The sequence below is a fragment of the Meriones unguiculatus genome, chromosome 7, assembly GCF_030254825.1.
Source record: "Meriones unguiculatus strain TT.TT164.6M chromosome 7, Bangor_MerUng_6.1, whole genome shotgun sequence".
NCBI lineage: Eukaryota > Metazoa > Chordata > Mammalia > Rodentia > Muridae > Meriones > Meriones unguiculatus.
In genome coordinates this window covers 22299273-22307062 of record NC_083355.1, presented here as the reverse complement: position 1 = coordinate 22307062, position 7790 = coordinate 22299273, and the positions used below count along the sequence as shown (strand labels likewise).

The 7790-nt window shown below is 57.0% G+C and overlaps 1 protein-coding gene across 2 annotated transcripts in view; it reads left to right on the top strand.

The window, feature by feature from the left end:
- Nucleotides 1-1517: 1517 nt before the first annotated feature.
- Nucleotides 1518-7790, top strand: part of Rara (retinoic acid receptor alpha) — a 45310-nt gene continuing 39037 nt past the window's right edge. Inside the window, exon 1 of one of the 2 annotated variants that reach the window (XM_021653456.2) lies at nt 1518-1667. The gene's annotated coding sequence lies outside the window, so the exon portion shown is untranslated. The remainder of the gene's footprint in view (nt 1668-7790) is intronic. The other variant, XM_021653453.2, reaches the window with a different exon arrangement.

Here is a 7790-nt window from a genome sequence, read left to right as displayed (position 1 = left end):
TGCAAGGTCAGACTAGGGCAGGCCCCTGTAGCCTAGGCCTGTAGAAGCTGTGGGTTCTCAGTGGGGGGCGAAAAAGCTGGAGTTAATGAAGGCCAGCTGCCCGGCTGGGTACTGCCTACAGCTAGCTGGAGGCCAGCGTTCAGTGGTGGTTAGGTGGGGGCGGGGAGGGTGACCTCCATTCCTGGGTACAAGGATATCCTGTGGCAGCTGGGCCTGGGCTTCTCCCGGAGCTTGGTTTCATCCTCGGCTTGTGAGAGAGGAGTCTGCGCCCCTCTTCCCCTGCTCCGCCCCTCCCCAAATAACACTCAACCCTCATTGAGGTTTATAACTGTAGTGGTGGCCCAGCTGAGATCTGAGGAGCTCCAAGCCCTTTGGTAAACACTCATTAACTGCCTGGGAAGAATCCCGAGTCCTGTTTAACAGCTGGGAGAGAACTGAGGCACATTAGGGTGAGAGGCTTGACCTGAACTCACCTCACAGACTCCACCCTGGCTGTCTAGCTCCTTCCAGTTCTTCCTGCAACGCCGAGGGCGGCTGGAGGCACTGCTCTTGCCCTCTCCCCTCCTCAGTGTACCCTGGTCCTCTGCCGGCCCTTCACCCCAAGGGCCCTTCATCCCATGACATCCTCCACCTCCCCACCCCCCACCCTCCACCCCCGCCTCCGCTGCTGGAAATAGTACAACACTCCTTGCAAAATGTTCTTGGTCCGGCACTCCACTCCGGCGGACTCCCCAGCCACCTCCCTGCTGCCCGCCTGGCCCACCGTGCCGGAATTATTCTTTCAGGGTGACCAGAGAGAAAGGACAACCTCTGAGAAGGCTGCTTATCCTATGCTACAGAGCCAGTGACCTTGATGTTGAGCTGCTGGCTTTAGAGACACCTCTGCCCCACAATACCTGGGCAGACACACTTTAACACGTTCTTTATGCTAATGAAGACTCAAGATCCTGTTGAGGGCCCAGCAAGGGCGCTGACTGACCCCTAGGTTCTGTGTCTCATGCCTCCCCTTCTCCCCCATCCTACCTGCTCAGACACTCCTATCCATGAGTGCACACTACAGGCTCCCCAATAGGCTTCCATGGAGACATCCACCCCGCTCTCTCCCTGAGGACCAAGGTTTTCCCTCTTAGGCACTTAGGGATGATGGGGTGGGAGGAACAGACTGCTATAGTCTGAGAAAGGGGACAGACGCGGGTGTTTGTCTGAAAGGAAAGATGCTTTCCTCACATTCCCGTAGCCCTTTGCTAATTAGCCCAACGGGAGTGGCAGAGCATAAGGTCTTCACCCCATCCCCAGGACCGAAGGCCAAATCCATAGGCTCAGAAGCAGGAAGAAAGGTCAGTTTGTCCTGTGGTGTGTACTGAGATCCCCATACTGCTTGCTCCTGGCCCCCGCCGGAGTCCCAGACCCTCCATCTTTCTTCCCGAGGGTTAATTTTCCTCCGTCAGTCCCCAGCGCTGTACACGCTAACCAAGGGGGGGCTGGTCGTAGAGGGCGAGGGCAGGGAGAGCCTACAACCTGAAGAGTGGGCTTTAGGACCCAACGGGAACCGTGCCTCTTGCAGCAGCCTAACCCAGAAGCTGGGGGGAATCCTGAATCGAGCCGACAGGGTTTCCCCGGTTCTCCAGGGAACCCCACTGACCCCCTGCCGCCACACACCTGAGCAGGTAGGATCGTGCACGCCCCCTTCCTAATTCTCCCTAGGCCTCCTTTCGCCGGGGGGCCCCTCTGCTTCTGATCCGGCCGCTTCCTTCTTCGGCAGTTCAGGCTTGCCCCATCCCTTCCCCTCCCCGCCCCCATTGCTCACAGTAGTCCGGGGAGGTGGGAGCCTGGCAACCCCGGGGCGCGGGGAAGCTCCGAGCTCCGGACCCCCGGTGCGCCCCTCCTGCAGTCCGCCCCCCTCGGGCATTCTCCATTCTCTAGCTAAGAATGGAAAGTGAGAGAAGGTCTGCCCAGGCCCCACGCCCTTGCACCCTCCTTTGCAGGATTGCCTCAACTCCCCACCCCCACCTCACCTAGACTGGAGAATTGGGAAGGGGTGGCCTAACTGAAAAAGTGGAGAGGGGCGTGAAGGGGACCCTAGTCTCCCCGAGGGAGGTCTCCTTGGCCGCCTCGTGGCTTCCCAGCCTGGAGCTGCGGACTTCGCCTCCGCTCCTCCCTCACTAGGTAGGGAACCCAGGTCTACCAGGTGCACCACACACTTGGGCGCCCAAGGGCTTGGCAGAAAGGTGGTGGTGGCGGTGGGGTTACAGTGTTTGCTGCCCTTTCAGCTCAGAACTCCCATCCCTGCCGACACCTCAGTGTCTAGGTCAGGAGCCCCCTGCCTTGGGCGCCTCGGTGTAGACCATGTGGTCGTAAAAACCTGTGTGTTTGGGATAAGGGTTCCTGTCTGCATCCAAGGGGAGAGATCCCCGGGAGGCCCAGGCCAGATCAGGCTCAGTCCAGATGGCTGGGGAAGGGGGTGTGGACCAGATCTGGAAGGCTGATCAGCCATGCCAGCTCCCTGCTGGCTTTCAGAGCCTTGGGCTCCTGGTGTTACTCTGGAGCTGGGAGGTCCCCAGGCTTAGGCTCTCTGGGAGAGGGCTGGATGGCACCTACTGTTTTCCTTGGCTGATTTTCCTCTCCAGTGGTGGGCTGCTCAGCCCTGCTGGCTGAGGAAGGGGGCATCTCATTTAGAGTTTGGTGGGCAGGGGGCTTGTCTAGGTGACTAGTAGCTGTGTGTGTGTGTGTGTGTGTGTGTGTGTGTGTGTCTTGCCTCTGAGGGTATCTGAATGGGGAGGGAGATAGAAGACACCCTAACCACATCGTGGTTTGTCTCTCAGGACGCTGTGAGGATGGGCGACATGTACCTATTTGGAGACTAGCTCTGTGTGTGTGTGTGTGTGTGTGTGTGTGTGTGTGTTCTAGTCTCCTTCATGTTTCCCAAGGTCCCCCTGAGGGTTGGCTTTGGAGGGAAGCATCCATAATGGGATGGAGTCTAGACTTAGTTCTGCTCTCAGTACAAATAGAAAGAAAGTGGGGAGGCTGGGTGTGAGCATCGGACTGAATTCGAGGCTCCTGACCGTATATACGTGTCTTCTCTTCCGCTGAGCCTCAGTTTCTTCATTTGTAAAACTTCTATCCTTAGTCACTTGGGCTTTGCCTGACAGTGACCCTGCCCTAAAAGGGCCCAGGAGATAAAGGGTGGTGAAGCCCACGTAAACTCTAGTTATGACTGCAGAGTTCTAGGCTGGGAACTCTCCTGAAATCTGGGTCAGTCTCTCCTCCGCCTTCAGTTTCCTTCCACCACTGCCCAGGGGACAGAGGAGCCTTGCAGAGCTATTGCCTAAGGATGCAGAACTTCCTGAGAACAGCAGCTTTCCCTGTCACCGGGATGCTCGTCCCACGGCGCAGATCTGTGCGCCCGGTTCCTTTTTTGTCCTCGGGAGGCCACACAGCTTTAATTCCGGAGGCTCTTCTCCACCTTCCCCTTCGCCATCCCCCGTCTGCGTCCTTGTCTGTGTCTTCCCTGCCCAGTGGCCTCCTTGTCCAGCTCACTGGGCAGGAGCCCTAATCGGATTGGACAGCTGAGATATGTGAGGGTGGCTGAAAGCAGGCGGGAGGGGGGAAGCTAGCAGGAGGAGGATGGTGTGAGGGCTGCCCCTGGCACTGCCCTGGCTCCCGAGAGCACCACCTTGGGCTTGCTGGCTCTTGGCTTGGTCCCAGGGAAGCCCAGGAATGAACGGTTGGGTTAGGGACTGGGGCCTGGAGGTTGGGGTGACTCCTACACTTGAGGCCCTTTCTGGTTAATACTTGGCCTTAAGATGCAGGCGCCTTACTACTGTGACAAGACAGCCACACTGTCTCCCCTATTCCCATGGCTTCACTTTCTTCCTTCCTGTTCAGAGTAGTATCTGCTGCTCAAATCCAACCCTTTGGCCAGAACCTTCGTATGAGTCACATCTGGGAGCTATAGGGGTATGGCACACGTATGTGTGTGCATGTGTTTGTGTGTGTGTGTGCGTTCGTGCTTATCAAGCCTGTTTCCTTTCCTTCCCTGGGAGATCTTTTTCTCGTTCACTCTCTGGGCTGGAGGCCAGGATGCCTGGGTTTCCCGCCTGCCTCACAGTACAGGACTCTGTTGCTGGCCTCCAGAGAGTCCCTGAGTCTGCCTGTGTCCTGTATGGAGAGGGCCTTTCCCTGGGGCTGGGAGGTGCCAGACATTCCAGGTGGGATGGGGAGCAGGTACTGTGGCCTGTGGCACCAGGAGGAGGCCATGCCCAGGACAGTAGATGCCCAGCTCGGTGGGCATGGCCTGCTTTTGCCTCCAGGCTTCCGGCTTTCCATGGGCTTCTGTTTCCCTTTTGGCAATGGTATCTTAGGAGGACCTATATAACTTCCTATATCTGAACCATGTATAATTTGGGGAGCAAAGAACTATTGTAACTGGGACTGGGGTACTAGTTTGTCTTCCCTTTGGTTGAGATAGGATAAGAGAAAATCACACACACACACACACACACACACACACACACACACACTTTCCCAATGCCAATTCCCTCTGCCCTCAAAAGACCAGTGGGTAGAGCCAGGCCTTCCCCTCTCAGTGCCCACAATGTGGTTGGCATTGATTTGTCAGAAATTGGGAAGGGTTCCCGCTAGACCAATTGCCTCCTTTCTTCTTTTCCCACAGGGCAAGGGCAGCTCTGTGATTGTAAGCACTTATAAGCAGGCCTCCCCTCCCTAGGGGAGGGGTGTGGGATGTCCCAGAGATGGCCAAGTTGGCAGTAGCCCCAGGCTGAAGTGCTGGACACCTCTCTGAGCTGAGAGTTGGTGGGTGAGGGCAGGGCTCAGGCCTCCCTGCCCCCCCTCATTTCCTGCTCTTTGGGCAGCTGTGGGCGAGAAAGGCTGTGGGGACTATTTTTAGTTGGTCTGTCCCCTGGCAGGAGGGACGTGCAGAAAAGCACAAAGCACGGGGTAGGCAAAGGGGCTGGCCAAGGTGAGGGCAAAAAGACAGGCAGAGGAGTGAGGCAGGACCAGGAGCAGTAGATGGAACATGGGAGTGTGCTGGCCAGGGGGAACAGCCTTGCTGAGAGAGGCTTGTCCAGGCTCAGACCAGCAGAAGAGATCTGGGGACCCCTCAGGTTTCTCTGTCCAATTTCCCTCGGATCTGAAAGGGACTTTTGTGGCCTAGACAAGCCCCTCCCTTGCACCGAGGGGAACCAGAGAGAAATATGTTCGCCCTAGGACTCTCAACCAGTCGCTAGCTCTGCTGGGACTAGAGCCCAGATGGCTTGCAGCTCTCTACCACATAGCTTATGCCTCCTTCCCTGTCTGCAGTGAGGGGACCTCAGGCCGGGGACGAGAAGGAGGCCTGATTCTCTCCCAGCTTGCCTGTGCAGGGTCTCCGTAAACCCCAGCTTGGTTTGTTTGGGTGGCATGTGGCCGCTGGTGTGAATGGAGGTGCTGGACAGCTTCCAGCACATTCCCAGGCTGGCGAGCTGTGGGGCTTGGAGCCACCTTTCAGAAGGGCCATCCCGTCCAGCTGTTTCATGTTAGAGACCTAGAGAGGGCCAGGCATTTGTCCACAGTCACCAGAGGAGTTGGGGACAGATGGAGGACAAGGATACAGATCTTCAGACTCTGTAGGACCCGTGTGAGCTCATTGCTGCCGTGCCCAGGACCCGTGCCACTACCCCCAGCACAGAAAGCAGGGAGCAGAGCAATTAACAGAGGTCTCAGATGGGGTGAGGGAAGGAAAGGCTGTCCTCTGAGGCCTAGGAGTTGGGACTGGTATGGAGAGACAGTTTGGTAGAGAATGGCCACCTCTTGGGATCCCATCTGCATTCATTCTCCCCTATGGACTCCATGTTAGAGAGGTGCACAGAGAGTCATTCTTTGGATTGTGAGGTGAATGGTGCCCCCTTGAGTTGTTCCAGAACCTATGTGTGTTGCCAGCTGGGAGTTGTTGCAGATGGGGCCTTAATCCAACACCCACCTTCCCAACCCTCGCCCCTGCCACTGAGCCCCTCCTGTCTCTTTTCTGGCTGGCCACCTCCCCACCAAGCAGCCCTGAGTGGGCCACAAATTATGGTGCAGGAGCCCCTCCCCCTCTCCACTCAGTTTCCCTGTCTCTGGGGTCCTGATTTATCATGCCCCCCATCAAGCCTGCTGCAGTGTGTGAGAAATCAATAGCGCAAATGGATTGAGGCCGTTCAGCCTGTCAACTCCCTTTGGGCCCCTCCAACTCCGCTGGGACCCAGTGAGTTACTCTGTCCCTTGCAGGCTTAACACGGGGGCGCAGGCACACCTAGAGGTGGCAGCCCAAACACCAAACACCAGGCATGGGAACTCTGTCTCCGTCTCCCTGCAAGTTCTCTTTCTCACATCTACTGGGCTGGTCTTAGCATGACAACTACTCTTGAGCATTTATTTCCTAGTTTGGGTGGAGTGGGGTGGAGGGGCTCAAAGGGCAGCAGGCTGCCAGCCAGAGGTAGGGAGGGAGGCAGGTGGGTGGGTGAGGGAGATGGGGGAAATGAGCTAGAGGAGGGATTGGGTGACAGCCCACCCCATTGGCTTTGGTAACTCAATCCCTGGCCCCACCCTCATGATTGCCCTCCCGCCGAACAACTTCAGCAGCTGCTGGCAGGAGTGTGTGTGTGTGTGTGTGTGTGTGTATGAGTGTATGTGTGTGCGTGCGTGTGCGTGCGCTCGCATGAGCACGTGTGAGGGTGAGAGGGGCTGTGGGGGCAGGGGTGCTGCCAGGACATGTTTAAAGGAGACTCATAGCCTGGGTACAACTTGGGTGGCTGGCAGGAGAAGGTGGGGTAAGTCAGAGAGTGGGTGGTGAGTGATGGGGAGGGGGGCAGGCTGCAAGGGGGCAGGGCAGCCCAGCCCAAGGGTCTCACTAAACCTGTTGGCACTAGAGCAGAGCTTGTGTCTCGGAGCTGGGCAGTAGAGAGGGGCCCCTGTGAGAGGCCTGCTGAGCCACAGTTCAGTCTCGGATGCTGAAGCCTGCCTTCACCAGGGGGCGCATGAAACCAGGGAGAACAGAGCTGGCCCCTGTCCCTGATCTTAAGGCCATGCCTGCTGGGCAGCACGGCCCTGGTAGTGACTAAGTCGCTTCTGTCCCGGGGCTGGCAAAGTACCAGACTCAGCTCTTCTCGGTAGGTGAGTCACTGCCCTGGCATCTTCCCCGGATGCGGCTGAGTCACCTGGCCATGCCCGCCTGGTAGGTGGGCATCGGCATCGTGCTAGGGTTAGGGTGTACACCCTCCCCCCCCCCGAGTGCCTTTTCTAGTCTCTTTCATCTCCTGGCCCTACTCGTAAACCTGGGGAGCCTGGCAAGCACGATGCTTCCCTCGCATGCCCTACTGAGGAGGTAAAGAAAGAGGCAGCAGGCTTGAGAATAGAGCCGGGTACCTTTGGTTTGGCTTACAGGAAGTGGGGAGTGGTGGTGGTGATGACAGGGGCATGGAGCTGTGAGTTTGAATCCCAGATCTGCACTGACAAACAGTATGACCTTGCAAAGCAATTCTCTGTGTGTGTTTGGTTGGTTTGGTTTTCTTTGTTGAAGACAGGTTCTTACACTGTAACCCAGGCTGGCCTGGAACTTTGTAGTTCTGGCTTGCCTGGAGCTCATGGTCATCCCCCAGCCTCCTACCCCACCTCAGTCTCCCAAGGCCTGGGGAATATATGCATGAACTACTAGTTTCAGTTGGTTGGCAATTTTTTTTTTTTTTAGCCTCGATTTCCTTTTCTGTACGGAAACAGGACCTCTGTTGACTGAGATGCAAAAGAAGCCACTCCAA